This window comes from Adiantum capillus-veneris, chromosome 6 (assembly GCF_014529385.1).
Source record: "Adiantum capillus-veneris isolate H3 chromosome 6, ASM1452938v2, whole genome shotgun sequence".
NCBI lineage: Eukaryota > Viridiplantae > Streptophyta > Polypodiopsida > Polypodiales > Pteridaceae > Adiantum > Adiantum capillus-veneris.
Genome location: NC_140936.1, coordinates 62438074 through 62460462, shown reverse-complemented (window position 1 = coordinate 62460462; position 22389 = coordinate 62438074). Strand labels below are relative to the sequence as shown.

General features: G+C 41.1%; 1 long non-coding RNA gene across 1 annotated transcript in view; it reads left to right on the top strand.

Annotated features, from left to right (window-relative positions):
* LOC147455604 (uncharacterized) overlaps positions 1–22389 on the top strand; it is a 58498-nt gene that overhangs the window by 10291 nt on the left and 25818 nt on the right. The gene's annotated exons all lie outside the window — the stretch shown is intronic.

Sequence of the window (22389 nt, the reverse complement as noted above, 5' to 3'; positions counted from 1 at the left end):
ATCCACATAGAGAATGACAATGAGAAGTACATCACCCTCACGCTTTACATACAATGTGATTTTTGTTGGATTGTTACGAAAGCCTCATTTAACCAAATGAGTGTCAGCCTTCTCATACCAAGCACCAGGAGATTTCTTCAACCCATACAAAGCTTTCTTACATTTGCACACTTTATCTTCTTGCCCTTTAATGACAAAACTGTGAGACTGCGTTACATAAACTTTCTCAAAGATGACACCATTCAAGAAAGCAGTAACAATTTCTGACTGATGTCCATCCCACCCAAAATGAGCTACCAATGCACATAGAAAACGCACAGTAGTTATATGACAAGTTGGAGAAAAAGTCTCTTCAAAATCTATGTCTTTTTGTTGTGTATAACCCTTCGCTACAAGTCGAGCCTTATAGCGATCAATCTCACCATCCGGCTTGCATTTCAACTTGTAAGCCCACTTGTACCAATGGATTTTTTGCTAGGAGTCAAATCACATAAAGTCCATGTATCATTTTCTATAAGTGCATCATATTTTGATTGCATTACAGCCATCCAATTTTCTAAATTTTGTGCTTCATTAAAAGATAGAGGTTCCTCAACATCACATATTAAGCTAGATACAACCAAAGCATAGCAATATGATGGATAAGATGCATGGCAAGAACCTGAATGAGTATGACAAGACAAAGGTGCATCCAATTTATTGCCACATAAACTATACACTAGCCATTTTGGCATACCTCTAGACTGCTCATTCTCAGCCCTTTCCTCATCAAGTACATCACAACTGCTTGTGGACTCCTCTTCCAAGCGAAGAAGTTTTCTAGACGTTTTTAGTGCGCGGGAATGGATAGTTACCTGACTAATTAGGTCCACCCGTTCATGATTGACAACCTTAGTCAATCCCCACTTACCATTGTGCACTCACACATGATACTTTGTTATTTAATTACTACCACGTTCTTGTCACAATTAAAATAATGATTCTTTTTATTCCTTCATAACAGGTTTTGTTTAAAACAGCCCTTGAAAGCAACATTGAAAACATTCTTTTAGCAAACAGACATCTTTAGACTTAAGACAAGGTACTGTCAATCTGAAGTAACTCTGACCAGTACTGGCTTGTCTCAAGATCACCTATATAGGGGTGAAAAATGGCACCCATTCCTTATTTATAAAAACCGGGGTGGAAAAAGTCATCACCCAAAATCCGGGCGCCCATACCCAACCGGTTGCCCATACAACTAGGCGGTTCCTCTAGGATAAAAACGATATCCTAAGTAGTATCCAAAAACATAGACAGGCACGGGGTAAAGACTCCATGTGCACGGAGGTAACCGACTCATCCATGGGTGACTCGCCATCATTACTCATCACCTGGAGTAAAATATTCCAAGGAATCAGAGGTGTCTTGAGACAAGCCGTCTTAAGGATGATCAAACATTCTTTCCTAGGCCAACCAGTCTTAGCCCAAACAGTTCCTTCCTATTTACAAACAATACTCGTTGGTTTCTTGGAAGTTACCTTCCGTTTTTCGGCCAATTATTCCTTTCTGATTCTTATATATGCAATGTTAATTTATAAAAGAACTTTAAGCTATTTTAAGACTTAAGTGAATAAATGGAAGCCCACCTGAGACTGATCAGCCATCTGCTACTGCACTGGCGCCTGAAGACTCTCCTCCGTAGGCCTACGACTAGGCCTAGCTTCATGGTCATAGGACGCTCTAGTCCTTTTGTTCGTTGTATCCTCCTCATCGGATTGAGGGTTTCCTTGGATCCTTTTCGGAGCCATAGTGATAGCCTTTATAAAAGGATACTTAATCGATGAGAGAATTAAATGAATAATCTCTCTAATTCCTTTTATCCAAAAATAGGGATTTTTGGACTAAGTAAGTATTTTTGATAAACATCTGGTTGAGATATTTTTTCCTTAGCTTCCTAGTAGTGTTATTGTTCTCCCATAATTATCTTATAATTATCGAGGCTATTTGACTAAATTCCTTGTTTAATTCCTGCTCTAAAATATCCTAATTTGGCTTTAGTAATCTATGAATCACTTATCTTCTTGTGGGATATTTACCCTATGTGTATTTTGAAGTATTATAACTCTAATAATTATCTTGCTAACTTATAAATTGATTTACAAATTTTTCCTTCTCAATTTATAGTCCAAATTAGACAATATTAGCTAAGATAATTAGCTAAAGTGATTATTTGGGATTAAGATAATTATCCCAGCTTTTTAAGGCTATTTCTTATCTCTAGTAATTATCGTGTAATTTAATAAATTAATTTGATAATTTCTCTTCTCAAATTATAGACAAAATCAGGTAATAATAGCTAGGATATTTAGCTAAACTAATTATCTGGGCATGACTTATTTATCTTGGGTTTCTAACAATAATTTCTACCTTTGATAATGATTATATAATTATCTAAGTAATTTGAGTAATTTCCCCTTTTAATTTTTACTCAAAAACAGATAATTTTGGCCTATTTAATTAGAAAAATTAAATTTTTGTGTATACCCTAATTATTCCGGCTTTGTAACCATGATTCCTATCTCAAATAATTACTGTGTAATTATCTAAGTTATTTTTCTAATCTCCCCTTTTAATTTACCCTAAAAAACAGGGTTTTTGGATCGAGATAATTAGCTAAATTAATTTTCTATGGCTAAGCTAATTATCACCACTTTTCTAACATGTAAACTAACTCTAAAAAACAGCACATAATTATCTAACATGCTTTTTTACTTTCCCCATTTAATCTATGGCTAAAAATAGCTAATTTCAGCTTAATTAAATACTTAAATTAATTATTTGTTAGTCAATAATTTACCCTGTGTTCCTAACAGTATTTTATAATTGTGATAATTAACTTAAGGATTTTTGAGCTACTTAAATAGATTTCCCACCAGTTTTTTGATTAAAAACAGCTAATTTTTGCCTAATTAATTACAGAAGCTAATAAAAAATTTAAGAGATAATTTTCCTAGCATCTTGATAGTTTAATACAAATTTAATACTTATACTATACTAATGTAAGTTTAATTAGTATCTTTACCATTAATTTATGACAAATGTAATGGAAATGGCCTATGAACTTTGAGAATAGCGGAATTAAGAAAATTAGAGTGAGCATTATTGTGAGATTACTTTGAGAACTTGGAGGGTGAACTTAATGGATGGTAGCAACATAAACATAGTACTTAATTAACTTGGCACGAACAATACTTTTGAAAGAGAGAGTATTAGAGAACATGACAATAGATGATGACCGGATTTACTTGGAGCTGGTCCCCCCTCCAAAAGGCGTTTGTATTATAGATTCTCCCATCAAGAGAGACTTTGTTACAATACAATCTTTGTTTTCGTTGTGACCGTGGTGATGCTTTGAAGATGGAAAGCTTCATGCATCACGAGCTTAACATAAACTTTGCAAAAAGCATTAACTATCCTGAGCCTCAGTCCTAAGGCCTCATAAACACCTTCGAAGAAGGAGAGAGCTAGCGGGGAATGAGGGTAGGGAAGAGGAAGAAGAAACATTCCATACAAGAAAGAAATAGTTCCTCACTTATCATCACTCTTCTTGCTTACCATATCATAATAGCATAGTAATGAAGATGAAGAAGATGACAAGCTTAAGCATTGAAGCATGGCTCTTGGTTGGATTTGCATTCCATAGCCAAGAGAGTTGGTGTAGCCTCTCCACTTCTCAACAAACTTGGAGAAGGAGATGGAGCTCTTGCATTTTGCACTCCACACAATGAGAGCATGTGTGTGTGTGTGAGAGAGTATACCCCCCCTCTCATGCTTGGTCCACATCTCTCTCTCTCTCTCTCTCCCTCTCTTGTATTATTTTATTATTTCCTTTGGACATGTGTCCTCTTTTTTCTCTTTTGAGAGAAAGAACTTAATTATTTATTTTTATGTATCTAAATTGTCATTGGATCCCTTTAAAACCTAACCAATAGCATTCAAGCACATCATGAGAGCCACATGTGGAGGATCATTTGAACATGTGTCTTTTATGCTTATTAAGTCATTTTGTTGAATGGAATACTTCAAGGACTTATTCAATCAAGCAAGCATGTGTCGTTTATGCTTCTTAAATCAATTGTTTTGAATTGAATACTTCAAGCCTTAATCAATCAAGCATGGATGTTAGTGGCTCTTGAGAACTTATCTTTGGATTTAACATTTCAAAAACCTTAGTCATTTTTAAGCATAAAAATCAACTCAAGCTTTGGGCAAGGTTCCCACAACCACTTTAAGCGTCTTACCACCTCATGCTTGGGTACGACTCCCACCTCGAGGTTAGCCCTAGCTTGCGTAAGGTCAAATGACTTTTTAACACTGACTTTTGGAGGTCTTTAATGAAGCTAACCCTAAGGTCTTTTAAGCTCCATTAGGTAACATTGCTCTTTGACAGACCATCTTTCATTTGGACCCCTTTACCATTGGCCCCGTGTTGAGATAATTCCGTAAGCACATGTCTATATTCTAACCCTTGTTCCCATTTATTATCCCACATTGAATGATCTGTTTAATATGAGAAAATTAGGTTAGTTAGATATTAGATTTTATGACATTACCTCTCTCTTGAAATCATAGTCGACCTCGACTATGAGGTAAAGAGATAAAACCATGGTCATTAGTCAATTTGTCTTAGCGGGTAGAGGATCCCTTTTTACCCTACGACATCATTTCAAGATGGATGACTAATACATTTGGTGCTTGGGAGACATAGCTGCCACAAGCATGTCTGCTCTTTTAGTATATTTCAACCTCCCAAGTAGAGTGACAAATTCTACATGGTATTTGAGAAACGTCATCATCACAAACACGATTCTTAGTATGCATACTACTTAAATTTATGCACAATAAAGAGAGAATTGGCCTTATAAGACAAAAACATTGATCATTTAAAAGAAACATGGACATTTGCTTACTCTAATGTAGCATTGTAAGCGTTGGCAAGGTTGTTGGGGGTTCCATAATTGCAATAGCTCCAATGACCAACAAAATTGTCAATACGGAGGGAGGAGCTACCCGGCTAGGGCATGGAAACACTCACACGGTTAGTGAGCTAATCGTGGCAACACAAATGGTTAACTCTACGAGGTGAGCTTCTCGGACTATGGAGGAGCTAAGCCGCAATGAAGGGCAATCTCAATATCCACTTCTCTTCACCTCCACTCAACCCAATCACACACACTACAATTGCAAGACTCACACAACACTAATCCTAGCATGCAACATACTAATTGCAAGCACATACACATAGATCTATCACGCACCACACTTCAATCAAACGTACATGCACACACAAGCAAAAGAGGGCAATCACACAAGATTAGAGAGGGATTAATCACTAATTAGTTAAGATCTAGTTAATCTAAGCATCATAGGCAATCATAAGAAGTAAGAGAGATGCATAGTGAGAGAGAATGAATCATTGATTAATGTTAATCAAGTCTAATGAGCAAGGAGAAGCTCAAGGACTCCATAGCCACACACCTCAAGAGCTCTCACCAAAGAGTGCTCTCAACAAGTGAGCTTGAGAACCCTAATTTCTTTTACACACTGCCTTATATACCTAGGGTAAAAATATGCAATGTCCGGGCGCCCAAGGCCTTTAGGGCTCTACCACTTAGTGAATTTGCAACCTAGGCACAATAAGTGACCTATTCTTCACAACTTGGAACTCCCATTGAGCCCGTAACACATTAAAATATTACAATGGTTTGAAATAAATCGAGAATTTACAATACGTGACCATTTTGGAAAAACGTGGAAAATGTGTAACTCCAATCTTTACTGCTTCTTTGCATTCATCCTTGATGTGCATTCGTATGTCTTCGGTCTTTAGAAGATTTTGTTAACTGACGTTGACTCAATTAACAAAGGTTCATACTATCCTTAAGCTGGATCCCTTGCATCCATCTAGCATCTTCAAAAGAATAATTTTTGAACTTAATAAGATACCATCGGATAGTCTTACCATGTCGTAGTACCTTCTGTTCATGCTGAAGGATAGCTTTGGGTTGTAGCACCTCTTCTTGGTCTTCGATTTCGGAAGGGTCTTCAATAATTGGTTCATTTGGAGGCTCTCCTTTGTAGGGCTTAAGTAGACTCACATGAAAAGCATTGTGTATGAGCCAATGGTTAGGTAACTTGAGTTGATAAGCCACCTCATTGATTGTCTTCAAAATTTGAAAAGGACCATAGTATCTTTTTGCTAGTTTAGCATAATACTTTTGATGGCCCGTAGGATTTTTGCCCCTCGTTTGCCTCAATCGAGCCTTAGGAAACTTAAGTAAGACCCAATCATTTAATTTGATCGGTAAGGCCCTTCTGTGCTTGTCAGTAGCAACTTTTTGCCTTAGTTGAGAGATGGATATAGCCTCCTTAATCTTTTGAAAAGATGCTTGTAGGTCACGGCTATACTCACTCACAACGAAGATCTTCCTAGCAAGGGACTTTTAGGTCTTCCCTCTATGATTTCAAAAGGTGCTTTTCCCGTAGAAGTATGGATAGTATTATTATATGCATACTCTACAAGAGGTAAGTACTTTTCCCATTGTGAGCGTTGATCTACTTCTGTAACATAGGTCTTTAGTAGATCAAGAACCGTAAGATTGGCTATCTCACTTTGGCCATCTGTTTGTGGGTGATAGGCTGAAGAGAAATTCAATCTTGTACCTAGATTTTTGAAGAGACCTTTCCAGAAATTACTGGTCATTCTAGGATCTCTATCTGACATGAGAGATGTTGGCAATCCATGGTGTTTGAAAATCTGGGATATGAAGAGAGTTGCCATTTGGTGTGCCTTAAGTCTTGACAGGGATAAAGTGTACTTGCTTGCTAAACCTATTAAATACTGTCCATATTCCCGTATTCCCATGGATAGACTTGGGTAATCCAAATATAAAATCCATGGATATACTCTCCCATGGTGGATTAGGGATTGGCAATGGCTAGAGTAATCCAGGTTGCTTCCCTCTATCATACTTGGTCTTTTGGCATACCACACATTTTGAAACATACTCTTGTATGTCCACTTTCATGGTAGGCCAATAAAAGTATGTTTCTACTCCTTGAAGAGTAGGTTGAATGCCTCTACCACATAGGGAGGAGCATGGAATTCATACATGACTTTCTTACGAAGGGAGTGGGTAGCACATAGCCTATTGCCATGGAGATGATAACCATCCTGCAAGGTGAATGGTTCATCTTTCTTCCCTAAAGCAAGGACTGGCATTATGTCTTTAAAGTCAGGGTCAATAGCATACTCATCTATCATAGAAGATACATCATTATGAGTTGCTATAGACACAAAATTAACTTTTGGTCGTCGTGAAAGTGCATCAGCCACTTGATTGTGCTTACCAGCAATGTGGAAATTAAATTCCGAAAGAAAATTTGCCCACCTCATGTGTTTGTAGGAAAGCTTTGTTTGCGTCATGAAGTACTTGAGACTTTGATGGTCTGTTCGTAAAATGAATGAAGACCCCAATAGATAGTGCTTCCATGTGTCTAGGACATGTAGAATAGCTAAAAGCTCTTTCTCATAAATGCCCAAGACCTGTTCATCCATATTGAACCTTCGACTCTCATATGCTATGGCATGCCCTTCTTGAAGCAAGACAACTCCAAGGCAATCACCACAAGCATCACATTGGGCCTTAAATGGTTTTGAGAGATCTGGAAGCATGAGGACTGGTTGAGAGGTAAGCTTCTCTTTAAGCTTGCCAAAAGCTTTTTGCTCCTTAGCAGTCCATGAATACTTAACGTTCTTCTTTGTTAAGTCATGAAATGGTCCTGCTATTTGAGAAAATTTTGCTATGAAGCGTCTATAGTATGCACACATACCAATAAAGCTTCTTAGCTCATGTAGATTCCTTGGATCAGGCCATGCTTTTATTACCTCTAACTTCGATGGATCCATACGGATACCATCTTGAGAGATAATATGGCCTAAGTATTGAATCTCTTGAAGGAAAATTCACTTTTCTTTTGGTTGAGAAAAAGCTTGTTCTCCCTCAATGCTTGAAAAATCACTTGGAGATGTTGCTTGTGTTCCTCCAAGGACTCAATTTTGGTTTGATTTGATGATGTGTGTGCAAGTAAATAAAGCTAATTTTTGAGTTATGAATACCCAAAATCCCCGATTTCACTAACTTCTCACTAACCATTACTAATTTTGCTTCATTTCCATGCTAATTGTACTAATTCCATGCTAATTTCTACTAATTTTTGTTACCATATACATGTGGTAGTGATGTGTGTGAACACACTAGGACCGCCGGGGCATTTTTTCCCTCTTTAGGAGGTTTTTTCCCCCGTGCATTGTATATACGCCCATCACTCTAGGGCTATCTATCTTTCCATTGCACACTAAGTAACACAATCTCTATTGTGTGCCTTGAGCTTCCTTCGTCTTCTCCAAGCTGTGTGTGTTTCTCTGCAACCCTAATTCCAACAATTGGTATCAGAGCAGGTCATGTCCTCCCGGGCTTACTCGCCAGCTGCTCTAGCACATGCCTGCTCACCTTCGCCGATTTCAGTGAGCTTTGGCGAGCGTTCACAGGTCGACAAAATTTTTGGGAGAGCTTGAACAGCTTGGTCTGCTCAGAATTTTGATTTGGGCTCATTTCGGCCTCTGTTTCCACTACATGCAGTACTGCACAGGCTATTTCGTCATTTTGTGCAGAATTTTTGTCAGTGCCGTTTTCTGCATAACAGGTGCCTTATAGTCTTCTACGGTTTGTGCTATATAGCACAGGTTGTTCCCGCTCCATTTCTCCTATTTTCGGGCAGTTTTCACATCAGGTGCAGCATTTACCATGGCTGACAACAACAACACAGATGTGTTCAAGATGTTTACTGCTGAGGACAGGTTGGATGGGGACAACTACCCTATGTGGGCTTATATGATGCAACATGTTCTTGTGTCAAAGGGTGTCTGGAACATTGTGCAGGGCATTGATGTACGTCCTGGTTCTGAGGATGTAGGCGATGTTGAGGAAAAGACTACCTAGTGCAATGAAGATGGAAACTTCATGCACTAAGCAAAACACTTAATCAAACACAACTAGAATTATCCCCGTTCTCAGACCCAAGACCTCACACACCTTCGAAGATGGTGAGAGCTAGCAGGGTATGAGAGTAGATTGAGAGGAAGAAGGAGTATCTTACGAGAAAGATGTACATCTCCTCACATAATCACTCATATTAGCATAGCTTAGCTTAGTAATTAGCTTGGTAGAGAAGATGAGCATGCATTGAAGCTTGGCTCTTGGTTGGATGTGCATCCACATGCCAAGAGAGTGTTGATGTAGGCTTCTATCTCACAAGCTTGGAGTAGGTGATGAGCTCTCCCTTAAAGCTTGGGAGGAGATAGAGTATTCTTTCTTCACACATGAGCTTGTGTGTGTGTGTGTGATAATGCCAAGCAAAAATCAGCCCCCTCTCTCTCTTGGGCGAGCCCTTGTTGCTAATTTGGTCTGGCTTTTGCCTCATTGGCCCTCCCCAAGTCAAGCCAATGGGTGTTAAGCAGCATAAGTGATAGCCTTCTGACATGTGTCCCCCTTTCCCCTTTTGTGAGAGCTTTAGGTAATTAAATAATTAAACTAAACTCTCATTGGACCCCTTTGCCTCCTGGCCAATAGGAATCAGGCAAGCCATTGGGCTCCTGAATGCTCATTGGACCCCTTGGGAGACTGCCCAATAGTCTTCTAGGAGACTTAATTCTCATTGGTTTCTTTTATTAAATGTTTTTAAATTAATTAAACTAGATTTACTCTAGCTTAATTCTCATTGGTCCACTTCAAGGGTCTTCCAATAGGAATTGGGCACACCTTGTGGGCATCTGGGCTAGGGAGCTGACATGTGTCCCTCATTCCCTTTGTGTAAAGGGAGCCTGTGTGTGTGTGTGTGTGTGGCTTTCTCTCTCATCCCCTACCTTTGGGGCTCGCCCCCTCCCATGTAGGGATGTGCAAAGACTTTTAGGGCACACACAAAGCATCCAATTTTCCCTAGGGTTGACCTTTGGACACAACCTTTGAATTTTGGAACCTTAGCATTTTGGAAGTCTTAATGGGCTAAACCTTAGGGTCTTTTTAGCCCATTGTTGCACATGGCTCTTTTGCAGATGGCCCCCCCTTTGGATCCCTATTTTCCCTCCTTTGGATCCCTAATGTGGCCGGTCTGCTAGCTTAACCAATATTCTAGCTTTTTCTCCCCTGCCACTTCCCCACATTAAATGATCAGTTTAATATGAGAAAATCATTTAGGAGAATTAGATATTGATTATTATGACATTACCTCTCTCTTGAAATCATAGTCATCCTCGACTATGGTGTAGAGAAGATAAAGCATGTTCATGAGTCCTTTTCTTAGCGGGTAGAGGATCCCTATGTTACCCTACGACATCATTCCACAATGGATGACTAGTCCATTTGGTGCTTGAGAGCCTGAGGCTGCCGCAAGCATGTCTGCACATCAGTCCTATCAGTCTTCCATAGTAGAGTGACAAGCTCTACTTGGTGTTTGGGAGAGGTCGTCTCCACAAACTTGATCTAAGCATGCATACTACTTTATTTTTATGCACAAATAAAGAAAAAGAGAGAGTCTTATAAGACAAAAATTTTGTTCATTTTTAACATTTTGTACATTTGCTTACTCTTGGGAAGCATTGTAAGCATTGACAAGGTTTAGGTTATCCTTTAATTGTATGCCTTGCATCCATCTAGCATCTTCAAAAGGATAATTCTTAAATTTAATAAGATATCATCGGATAGTCTTACCGCCTCTTAATACCTTGTCTTCATGTCGGAGAATGGACTCGGGCTGCAGCACCTCCTCTTGGTCCTCGATCTCCGGTGGGTCTTCAATAGTTGGTTCTTGAGGTGTCTCTCCTTTATAAGGCTTTAATAGGCTCACATGAAAAGCATTGTGTATGAGCCAATGATTGGGCAACTTAAGTTGATAGGCCATGTCATTGATTGGCCTAAGAATCTGGAAGGGACCATAGTACCTTTTTGCTAGTTTAGCATAGTACTTTTGGTGGCCCGTAGGATTCTTGCCAGTCGTGTGCCTTAATCGAGCCTTGGGAAACTTTAACAAGACCCAATCGTTTTCTTTAAAGGCTTGGGCTCTTCTATGCTTGTCTGCAGCAGCCTTTTGCCTTTGCTGTGAGATAGAGATAGCATCCTTAATCTTTTGGAAAGATTCTTGTAGGTCTCGGCTATACTCATCTGCAGCGAAGATCTTCCCATGTACCTTAAGTAGCAAGGGACTTTTTGGTCTTCCCTCAATTACCTCGAAAGGTGCTTTTCCCGTGGAAGTATGTACAGTGTTATTGTAAGCATACTCCACTAAGGGTAAGTACTTCTCCCATTGGGATCTTTGATCTACTTCCGTTACATAGGCTTTGAGTAGATCGAGAATGGTTAGGTTAGCTATTTCACTTTGGCCATCAGTTTGTGGATGATAGGCCGAAGAGAAGTTTAGCCTTGTTCCTAAATTCTCAAAGAGACCCTTCCAGAAATTACGGGTCATTCTAGGATCTCTATCCGACACTATGGACATTGGCAAGCCATGGTATTTGAAAATTTGTGAAATGAAGAGGGTTGCCATTTGATGGGCTTTGATAGTCTTTTTGACAGGTATAAAATGTGCTTGTTTACTGAACCTGTCTACTATCGTCCAAATTCCCGTATTCCCATGGATAGACTTAGGCAATCCAAAGATAAAATCCATGGATATGCTCTCCCATGTTGAATTAGGGATTGGCAAGGGTTGAAGCAATCCAGGTTGCTTCCCTCTATCAAATTTTGTCTTTTGGCATACCACACATTTGGAAACATACTCTTGTATGCTCACTTTCATGGTAGGCCAATAGAAATATGTTTCAATTCCTTTTAAGGTAGACTGAATCCCTCTATGCCCCGCATATGGTGGAGCATGATATTCATACATTACTTTCTCATGTAGTGAGTTAGTAACGCATAGTCTATTGCCATAGAGAAGATAACCATCTTGTAAAGTAAATGGTTCTTCTTTCTTCCCTAATGCAAGGGCTGAAATCACATCTCTAAAATCGGGATCAATAGCATACTCATGTATCATTGAAGATAGATCATTGTGAGTTGCTATGGAAACCGCATTCACTCTCGGCCGTCTTGAGAGTGCATCAGCTACTTGATTATGCTTGCCAGCAATGTGAGCAATATGAAAATGAAATTGCAAAAGGAAATTTGCCCACCTCATTTGTTTGTCGGAGAGCTTGGTCTGCGTCATGAAGTACTTAAGACTTTGGTGATCCGTTCGCAGAATGAAAGGAGTCCCCAATAAATAGTGCTTCCATGAGTCTAAGGCATGTAGAACTGCAAGGAGTTCCTTTTCGTATATGCCTAGAGCTTGCTCAACAGGGTCGAGCCTTCGACTCTCATAGCCTATGGCGTGCCCTTCCTGGAGCAAAACAGCTCCAAGGCAATCACCACAAGCATCGCATTGGACCTCAAATGGTTTTGAGAGATCCGGTAGTGTAAGCACAGGTTGAGAGATAAGCTTTTCTTTAAGCTTTTGGAAAGCATTGTTCTCCTTAGCAGACCATGTATACCTAACGCTTTTCTTTGTTAGGTCATGTAATGGTCCCGCAATTTGTGAGAACTTTTCTATGAAGCGTCTATAGTATGCACACATACCTATGAAGCTTCTTAGTTCATGAAGATTCCTTGGTTTAGGCCATCCTTTTATTACCTCTAACTTGGATGGATCCATTTGGATGCCATCTTGAGAGATAATGTGATCTAAATACTGAATCTCTTGCAAGAAAAATTCACTTTTCTTTCGATTAACATAAAGATTATTCTCTCTTAAAACTTGAAATATTACCTAGAGGTGTTGCTTGTGTTCCTCCAATGAATTAGAGTAGATGATAATATCATCAAAGAACACTCCAGTGAAGGTTCGATGAGGCCTGAACAGCTTCTCCATCAAGCGGTTGAATGTGGCTGGTGCATTGGTCATGCCAAAAGGCATGACAATGTATTCGTAAAGACCATATGTTGTACGAAATGCGGTCTTTACAATGTCTTGATCAACTATCCTTATTTGATGATAGCTCCCCGATTTCACTAACTTCTCACTAACCATTACTAATTTTGCTTCATTTCCATGCTAATTGTACTAATTCCATGCTAATTTCTACTAATTTCTACTAATTTTTGTTACCATATACATGTGGTAGTGATGTGTGTGAACACACTAGGACCGCCGGGGCATTTTTTCCCTCTTTAGGAGGTTTTTTCCCCCGTGCATTGTATATACGCCCATCACTCTAGGGCTATCTATCTTTCCATTGCACACTAAGAAACACAATCTCTATTGTGTGCCTTGAGCTTCCTTCGTCTTCTCCAAGCTGTGTGTGTTTCTCTGCAACCCTAATTCCAACAATTGGTATTAGAGCAGGTCACGTCCTCCCGGGCTTAGTCACAACTGCTCCAGCACACGCCTGCTCACCTTCTCCGATTTCAGTGAGCTTTGGCGAGCGTTCGCAGGCCGACAAAAATTTTGGGAAAGCTCGATGAGCTTGGTCTGCTCAGAATTTTGATTTGGGCTCATTTCGATCTCCGTTTCCACTACAGGCAGTACTGCACAGGCTATTTCGTCATTTTGTGCAAAATTTTTGTCAGTGCTGTTTTTTGCATAACAGGTGCCTTATAGTCTTCTACGGTTTGTGCTATATAGCACAGGTTGTTCCCGCTCCATTTCTCCTATTTTCGGGCAGTTTTCACATCAGGTGCAGCATTTACCATGGCTGACAACAACAACACAGATGTGTTCAAGATGTTTGCTGCTGAGGATAGGTTGGATGGGGACAACTACCCTATGTGGGCTTATATGATGCAACATGTTCTTGTGTCAAAGGGTGTCTGGAACATTGTGCAGGGCATTGATGTACGTCCTGGTTCTGAGGATGTAGGCGATGTTGAGGATGTTGCAGGTCTTGCTGCAAGGATTGCAGCTGTTAGAGTTGTTTTGCCTACGGTAGAACAAGCTCGTTGGGATGTTAAGGATGCGCAGGCTCATGCATTGATTGCGTTGTCTGTGAAGCGTACCATTGTTCCTCACATCCATTCAGCAAAATCTGCAAAACAGGCTTGGGATATTTTAGCAGGTCTTTATGCAAGCCGCAATGAGGCTAAAATTGCTTTGCTGCGTAAAGAGCTGGAGTCGAAGATTATGCATGAGGAAGATGATATGGACACTTTCCTTGCTAGTGTCAAGGATATCAATGAGCAGCTTATTTCTGCAGGTGAAGTCATTTCTGACAGTTCCCTTGTGCAGACTGTTCTTGATGCCTTACCAGATTCCTACCAGACTTTTGCTAGTACTTGGAGACTGATGACCCAAGGAAATCCTGAAGTTGTCAAGTTTGATGCATTATGCACATTGCTGTTGCAAGAGTCACTTTCTAGGAAAAACAGGACTAGGCAGCGTGCAGTTGAACAGGCTTTTATTGCTTCTCAAAGAAAGGGTGGTAACAGTAATGCAGCCACTTCTTATGGTTCTGCTGCGAGTGGCAAAAATTATGTTGCTAATGCTTCTGCTGGCACTACTTCGTCTGGCAATTCTGGTGATAAGGGCAAAAAGAAGATGCGTTGCCATTATTGTAAAGCCAATGATCACTTGATCAAGTCGTGTCCTAAGTTGAAGGCCAAAGAGGCTAAGAAGAAAGAGGGTGGTTCCACTACAAATGCTGGTTCCACTACAAAGTCCTGTTGTCCATGATGCATGCTTGTCACTTGCTGCAGATTCACATGTGTGGTATTTTGACAGTGGTGCTACAAAGCACATTACCTCACATCGTGAATTGTTTACCTCTCTCGAGTCAGTCGCTCATGGGAATTCAGTCACTTGTGCCAACAACGCCTCTTATCCAGTTCAAGGAGTTGGAAAGATTGTGCTCACTGCTGCTAATGGCAGTTCCTTCACACTTGTTGATGCACTTTATGTACCTGGGATCAAGAAGAATCTCTTGTCTGTATCCACACTTGCTAGGCTTGGACTTGTAGTCAAATTTATGGATGACAGATGTACAGTTCATGATCTCAGTTTTGGTGATGAAATTGTTGCATCTGGGCTTTTGTGCCGTGGGCTGTATAAGCTCACTTTGTATGACAAGTGTGGACAAAATTTTGCAAATGCTGTTGCAGATTCAAGGGCTATTTCAGATGCAAAACTTTGGCATGCACGTTTCGGTCATCTGAATTTTGCCAGTTTGCTGCGTTTGCAGAAATTTGATATGGTTGCTTCTTTGCCGCCTCTTGAAGCACCTGTCAAACATGTTTGTGAAGGCTGTATTTTGGGTAAGATGCAGCGTTCTAAATTTCCAAAGGATGGTTCAGTTCGGGCCACATGCAGGTTGCAACTTGTTCATAGTGATGTTTGTGGGCCCATGCAAACTCCGTCCTTGGGTAATTACCTGTACTTCGTGACTTTCATTGATGATTACTCCAGGCATGCATGGGTATTTCCGCTTAAAGCGAAGTCCGAAGTTTTTATGTGCTTCAAACAATTTCTGGCTATGGCTGAAAATGTCTCGAAATGTACTATGGGCACCCTCCGTTCCGATCGAGGGGGGGAGTATATGTCTCATGAATTTAATGCATTTCTGGCTAGTCGTGGGATAAAACACCAATGTACAGTGCCTTATACACCTCAGCAAAATGGTGTTGCTGAGAGGAAAAACAGGTCACTGACGGAAATGGCACGATGTATGGTTAAAAGTCAAGCTTTACAGCATTATTTTTGGCTTGAGGCCATCATGTGTGCCACTTATGTACTTAGCAGGTGTCCTACGAAAGCTTTGCAGTCTATTACTCCATATGAAGCATGGCATGATAGAAAACCTTCTATTGAGCACATGCGTGTTTTTGGCTGTTTGGCATATACTTTGGTGCCACAAGTGCAGCGCAGAAAATTGGATGATAAGGCTGTCAAATGTATTTTTGTTGGTTATAGTGCTGAAAGCAAAGGTTACAGGTTGTATCATCCGCAAACAAAACGTATTCTGGTTTCTCGGGATGTAGTGTTTGTGGAAGATTCTGTTCAGCCCTTGCTGTCGTGTACTAGAGACGGTAATGTAAGCTCACAGGACATTTATGACACTTTGTTGCCTCTTTTCAGTGGTGTAAATACGAATGTAAGTTCCAATGAGGCAAATGTACAGCCTATGGGGGTTTCTGAAAATGTTTTAGATAAGCCTATTACTGATGCAGATGTACATGATGTACTTGATGAGGAAAGGGCTGAAAATGAGCAGGCTAGAGGTATGCCAAAATGGCTGGTGCACACTTGCCGTGACAGTAAATTGGATGCACCTTTGTCTAGTCGTACTCCTTCAAGCTCTCGCCATGCATCTTATGCATCAGATTGTTATGCTTTGGCTGTGTCTAGCTTACATGATGTTGAGGAGCCTCTGACTTTTGCTGAAGCACAAAATTCAAAAAATTGGATGGCTGCCATGCAATCAGAATATGATGCACTTATAGAAAATGACACATGGACTTTATGTGAGTTTTGCCTCCTGGCAAAAAGGCCATTGGTACGATGTGGGTTTACAAGTTGAAACGCAAACCGGATGGTGAGATCGATCGCCATAAGACTCGACTTGTTGCAAAAGGTTATGCACAGCAAAAAGGCATAGACTATGAAGAGACTTTTGCTCCCACTTGTCGTATGACTACTGTGCGTTTTCTATGTGATTGGCAGCTCATTTTGGTTGGGATGTACATCAATCAGACATTGTTACTGCTTTCTTGAATGGTGACATATTTGAGGAAGTTTATGTAACGCAGCCTCGCGGTTTTGTCATAAAAGGACAAGAGGATAAATTGTGCAAATGTAACAAGGCTTTGTATGGGTTGAAGCAATCTCCTCGTGCTTGGTATGAGAAAGCTGACACTCATTTGGTCAAACAAGGCTTTCGTAACAGTCCAACAGAAAGCACATTGTATGTAAAGCGTGAGGGTGATGTACTTCTCATTGTGGTTCTTTATGTTGATGATTTGCTGATCACTGGACCAAATGAGAGACATATTGCTGAATTTAAGGCTGATTTGAATGCTACTTTCAAGATGAAAGATTTGGGGCTGCTGCATCATTACTTGGGTATACAATTTAAGCAGTGTGATGGTGGTATTGCCTTGTGTCAGAAAAGTTACATAGAGACATTGCTATGTAAGTTTGGACTTGAGGATTGCAAACCTATTGCAACTCCCATGGAAACAGGTTTGAAGTTGAGTCTACATGATGCTGGCGATCTTGCTGATGTCACTCTTTACCAAACTGCTGTTGGCTGCCTCATTTATGTATGCAACACGAGGCCGGATATTCAGTTTGCAGTCTCACAGGTCAGCAGATTTATGCATAGCCCAGGGTCTAAGCATTGGCAGACTGTCAAGAGGATTTTCCGCTACCTTAGTGGCACTTTACATCTTGGCTTGTTTTATCCCAAGGGGGGATCATTGCCGCCAGACTTACATGCTTTTTCGGACTTAGATTGGGCTGGTTGTTTTGACACGCGAGTGTCCACAAGTGGTTTTTGTTTCATGCTTGGCAGTTCATGTATATCATGGTTGAGCAAGAAGCAACCTACTGTGGCCACTTCGAGTTGTGAGGCTGAGTACAGGGCAGTCTTCACAGCTACGGTTGAGTGTGTATGGCTCAGACGCCTTATGGCTGATTTGGGTGTTGGACAGGACACTGCCAACACTATCTACATTGACAGTCAGAGTGCATTGGCAGTTGCGAGGAACCCAGTTTTTCATGCTCGCACAAAGCACATTGAGGTGCATTACCACTATGTCAGGGAGAGGCTCTTAGCAAGAGAGATCAGCTTTGGCTTATGTGCCAACATAGGACAACCTTGCAGATCTTTTCACAAAGGCATTGTCTCGTGAGAAGCTTGAAGATTTCCGCAAAGCTTTGGGCTTACTCCCCTTTGTGGACTGATCCTGTCCTCAAGGCATGGCACTTCCCTTTACTCATGTGCCAGCTCTCGTTCACCGCATCACTCTAGGGGGGATTTGTTACCATATACATGTGGTAGTGATGTGTGTGAACACACTAGGACCGCCGGGGCATTTTTTCTCTCTTTAGGAGGCTTTTCCCCCCGTGCATTGTATATACGCCCATCACTCTAGGGCTATCTATCTTTCCATTGCACACTAAGTAACACAATCTCTATTGTGTGCCTTGAGCTTCCTTCATCTTCTCCAAGCTGTGTGTGTTTCTCTGCAACCCTAATTCCAACAGGATTAATTAAGAAAATATACGTAAATTAGCATAATTTTGCTAATTAAAAAGAGGTTAAATTAATTACTATGGATAATCAACTAGAGTTTTTGCTCTCTAGTGATTTTTGAGTAGAGTTCTCTCTAGGTGAGAGAGAAATGGCTAGGACTCGGAGTCTGGACTTTTTGTGAGAGGGGGGGCCTATTTATAGGTTTTGAGGATTCCCAGGCTGCTTCTGGAATTTATTTGCACCTCAAGCCAGCCCTCAGCCTTCCCCTATTGCCACCTACTGCTAGATCCAATCGTGACAAGTTCATCACTGCCCCACACAGCCCCCCAGATACACAAAATCCTTTTTTTGCTATTTTTTTGACCTTTCATGATTAATTTGAAAAATATTTGCAATTATCTGTAAATATCTAGGAACTTTAGGATAAAAGTCTTTTGCAGTAATGATTAATTAAACTTTACAATTTATCTAATTAGATTAATCCACAGTGTAAACTTCCAGGGCCCATAATATGCCATTTTTTATCAGAATTCAGTTCTAAAAATTTCTAACCATAGTAAAGTCATGATTAGGTTCAAAAAGTGCCAATATTTTCCATGGTTGGATAATTCTACACTGTTTTCTTAACAAACATATTGATCTGATTATGCTTTGTATAATTTCTAAGGTTTCGGAAGCTGGAAACCTTACAGTTTGTGCAATTGTGCATGGGTGCGAACAATGTGTCTATGCAAGGCCGTGGAATGTGGCCCTATCATGCTTATGGAAGAGATACAATGTGGAACACTATGCTGTGCAAGATGTAGATAATGAATTGATTGTCTAGTGGTCTCTATTGGTGAGGTTCCATTTAAACTACGTGGTCCAAACAAATTTTTGGGAGATGGTACGCCCGTTCCTTGATTGGTTGTTTAGTGAGTACTAATGGTGGGTTGTTGATTTGGTTGGTCCTTGCTTTGGGTACCCACTTATGGACTTGTTTTGGAGAGTGTGAAGATTGTTGTGTATTCACAATTGTTTTGGTCTCTAGTGCGAGGTTGGTTTTTTGTCAGTTCTTGACTTCTCCGACTTAAACTCATGCAGGCATTTTGGATAGCTAACTAACAGTAAGTTCTAATTTGGGAGATTGGTTTGTCTCAAGAGCTTTAGCTCACTATCATGATCACCAAAATGGAACGACCTGGAGGGCTTGACAATTGCTCCACAGCTAGGCTTGGATTAATCGGTCAAGAATTCATACTAGCACACTCCTAGCAACAAAATCAGACAAGCAAATTGCTGATGATAGAATCAGATAAGCAGAGTTTTGATGACACATGACTAAATTAAATTGATTAGATAATTGAATGAGAGAATTGAGAATATATTGAGATCTGTATTAAAGAATATAGTGTGGAGTATAACTGGTTCAGATTCTGATTACAAGGTTACAGAACCCTGAAATGATTGACTGGAAAGTACAAATGATACAAAGACCATCACAGAGTGTTCTTGAGCTCTGATAGGCTCTCCTAAGTGATACATTACAATGACAAGAGTCTCAATAGTGTCAAGATACAAGAAGCTAGAAGAAGACTAAAGACGAAGACCCTAAAATGAGATTAACGGTCCTATTTATAGATGCTGGTACTGGATTTTGACTGCCCGACTTAGTCGAACAATATGGAACTGCTTTACTATGCCTCTACGTGGCATCTGCCAGTGTTGGTAACTTTTGGAAAGCCTCAACTTGTAGGCTTCATAGTGGACCCGTGTGACCGACCTTCTAGAGTATGACATGTGATCAACTCTAAATAGAAGCAAGAGCTAGGCTACATGAGTCCGAGACAAGCTTTTCGGTACTTTCGCCCCCTAATGCAATTGCTCCCAAAGAGAAAAGATAATGCTAAGTTTTTTGCTTCTTGAAGTTGGATGAATGAGGTCCAATGTGATGGATTGAAGGTAAAGGTTGATGCTACTAACACACATAACATTATCTTCCCTAATTCCCACGATGTAATACACCATATTTCTCCTCACACCTAATCAAAACAATCTGCATTAAACCTTCTATTATGGCATGAGTCTAAGCATGCTCCTCAAAGGGTGTGGACAAGGATGTGCATGGCCACCAAAGTTTATGTACGTCTTAGTTATTGCAAAGACGGATGTAAGAAAAGCATAAGGGAAGGCTAGCATTTACTAACATAATATGGTGGAAGGGGGAGCCCTTTACATGTCGCAATCTGCGAGCTGAAGGCTAAAGTCCAAAACTAAAAAAAGCCCCTTTGCACGCGATAAAGAGGGAGAGAGGGGGAGAGAGAGAGGCCGCCGAAGGCGGCCGGCCGTAATAGTAACATTTAGAAGCCTGGCTTTCACTTTGTTGCTTTATGTTAGGAGGGTTTTGGGCAATGTGAGAAATTCAACAAACCTAAAGTTATCTAGACAAATTTCTCTCTTAGATTTGTCCCTATCTTGGTTGCAATCATGTATCCCCTCATCCCTTCTCAAAACAGATAGCTCCAATCATGGATTTAAATGTTGTTTTGCTAGAACAAGATGATAAGAGTCAATGGAGGCCTATATCATTCATTAGCAGATCCCTCACTTGCCAAATGTAATTGCCCCACTACCTAGAAAGATGACAAGTTAAGGTTATTAAGTGTGTACTTTCTTACATATTAACACACCAAAGCTTTAGCATGTGGGCCGATTTACCCTAGTGGTCAAAATCGTGCGGTGACCCAGGCGGCCCGGGTTTGATCACATCTTTAGACCCGCACTACTAATAAGGAATTCCTAGTTTTTGATGTACAATCTTCATAATTTGTTCTTCCGTAGCCAGCTCGCAAGATAGCAAACGATGCTTCAAGTGCGCAACTCAGCCTAAAAGAAAAACTTTTCGCCTAGCACTCCCCCCTTGCAGGAAAGGAGGGAGACGTGGGGCCGGTTGCATGCAGAAGAGAGAGCGCCACTGGAGACTGCAAAGGGAAGATCACCAAGGGAGTAAAAGGGGGTGTCGCAAGATGCATGGGGTTAGGGCCCGTTGGGTGGAGCGAAGGGCAGCATCGAAGGGGGCCCGTCAGTGGTGAGGGACGTGCAATACAAAGGATTGGCCAAGAGCTGTCGAAGGAGAGGGAGTATCATGAACAGGCCTTGGGGAGTTGAAGGAAAAGCATCGTGAGCTGGCTGGGGTTGGTCTCAAGCAGGGCCAGTTGCAAGGGCGACCCCTGCAAGGTCTTGAACGGCTGAAACGGACTGCGCCGGGGCTGATCCTGAGCTAAGGCTTGGAGAGCGGGTAGCTCCAAAGGTTACCAAGGGGGAGTCTGTAGAGGCCGAAAAGGCCACGTCATAGAAGGAGACAAAGGCCGAGGACAACCAGCTGAATGGAGAAGGCCAAGAGCAGGCAAGAGTGCCATGCGGGGCCAGGCCTCATTAAGAAGGAAGAAAGAGCATTGCAGGAGCGCTCTGTGTGGTGTAGGGGTGCAAGAAGCTAGCCATGCGCAGGGTCAAGGATGCATCCACGAGCAAGAAAAACGATGCAATGGTGGCTTGAGGCAGTGAGAAAGCAGCGAGGCCGCTTTGTGCAGCAAATAGAAGGGGTGGCCATATGCAGACGACGGTGGCCGTGAGAAAAATGATTATTGTGGGTAACCATGAGTCAACTTAAAGAGAACCTTTGGTCGAAGGTGGCATATCAAAATTCTGATTCAAGGCCCGAAGTGGGAGATAGCCAACCACATTATCTTGCTTGTGCTTATCCACCGAGGATTTGCTGGATCCTATGCCAAAGGAGGGTAATTTTGGCGCCCATGGCCTTTGTCACTGTACATCCATATTTGAAAATCCCCCCCCCCCCCCCCCCCCCCCTTCCCGAGTTATGTCAATCTTTCCTCTTGCTCTTGAGTCTAGTTGTTTGTCGGGTATAAGTGTGTGAGAGGGAGTGTTGCATGCGAGGGATTTGTGTACGGGTCTACGTATTGGCCAATTTTGAGGTGCTTATATGTGGAAGTGTGATGCAAAGGTTATAGGACAGGGTTAAGATTGCTTGCTTTGTGGCCGCGTGTACACAGTTAGGGTTGCTTGGGCAG